Consider the following 1,740-nt stretch of genomic DNA (forward strand, 5'->3'; position numbering starts at 1 on the left):
GTACAGCTCTTTTATAATCCATATATACCGTAGCTCCTATGCTCATTGGAGGATGCCAGACTTTGGTGTGGCTTCAAATGTGGAAGTAAAGCTCCATTTTGGTCCTTCAATGGCCTCACTCACAGCCCGGACAAACTTGGGAGGCGAGATCACACAGACCTCAGTGGCGTCCATCATTGGCTACGTTCACTGTCCTCAGTTGGAGGATGGGTGTTCCTTATAGATGAGGTTGCTTTCATCTGCAAATTTTCCCACCATTTCTCGCCTACGTAGTGCCGCATAATGGAGCTGATGATGTTGCATGAGGTTCAGTCGCTTTTGCGTCAGCCAACAATGTGTGTTGTCTTGGATCAAAATTAAAGAGTGTTCTCTCTCTCTTTTTTTTTTTTTTTCTTTTTCTAGCTGAAAAAACGGAACGAACCCTGTCATTTAACTCTTGACGTCAGCTCTGGGTTACTGTCTACATTCTATACTGTAACTGTTTCCTGTGCTGTGCAAGAAAGTCCAGTCCAGTTGCCCTCCATCATGTTATGCCCCTTTCTAATTGCCCTTCAGATAAAGAGACTTTGGTTTCCTGAGCTCCAGCACACCACAGGGTGCCAAGAGTGGCTCTGGGAAACATTCTGCCTCATTCACCCACCAAATTTAAACCAAGAGCCACTTAAAAAAAAAAAAAAAAGAACTGCACACAATCGATCACACTGTTGAGGCATTTTATTAGAGTTTGCTGGTCTCTTACAGCTCACCACCGACATCTTAACCTAACAGAGGTTTGCTGTTTGCTAGAATTAAAATGTGCTCCTCTCATACTGGAAATAAAAAGTCATTGACTAAGAATATTTTATTTGTTGACAAAAATATATTAATAAAACTTGAATTAAGCACATACTTTATGTGGACACATCTAATAGACTTGTTTATGTCTTTCTTGGCTGGGTGCTTATAACCTCGCATCATGATAAACAGGCCCAGATAAATTACGTCCTTATGCGGCCTTCCAACTGGAACAAAGTTGTTGTTGTTTTTTTTGTTTTTTATAAAGTGTACATGAACGCATAAAACCCACAATCCACGTAATTTTTTGTTCCACCACTGACTTTTCTAATTAGCCATGAGGATTGTGTGGATGCCAGGAGTGATTCATTCAAAAGGAAGTATTAAAACAAGAAAAATAAATAAATACCCCATAAGGAAATAGTCCTGCGGGATGTTTCGGGGGTTGCATGCATCCTTATTCTGCTCTTACTGGTTTCATTTTTTGCATTAATGATTTGTTTGTAAGTCAGAGTCCGTGTCATCGTCAGCAAACACTGGTGGGCTAAAATATTCTTGAGCTTGCTCCAGAAGTGCAGTGTTTTTTGTTTGTTTGTTTGTTTTTAAGTTGACCTTGACCCCCCTGACCCCTCCCTAGAGTGAATCAACAAAACAAAGATTATACACGCTGCTTCTTTCTTTGTAGAGCTCTTACTTGAAGATATTTGAAGTTTTGTAATAAACTGAAATAAGTATATTTTAAATCCCTTCCCTCCTTACCACACGTGCCCATTTTCTGTTTTTTCCTCTGATTATTTATCTTCGCGCTTTGGGAGGCATATCCATAATTCAGCTCTCCCGTTCAGCGCGTCACGTAAAGCCACCAATCACCCTGCTTGTTGTTATTATCTTGAAAGTGAGTTGCACGTCTGATGCGGTGCCAGCAAAAACGTAAAGTCGCGTAATTGGTTGCGCAGTGGAGTTTCT

This window comes from Archocentrus centrarchus, chromosome 15 (genome assembly GCF_007364275.1).
Source record: "Archocentrus centrarchus isolate MPI-CPG fArcCen1 chromosome 15, fArcCen1, whole genome shotgun sequence".
In the NCBI taxonomy this organism is placed as follows: domain Eukaryota; kingdom Metazoa; phylum Chordata; class Actinopteri; order Cichliformes; family Cichlidae; genus Archocentrus; species Archocentrus centrarchus.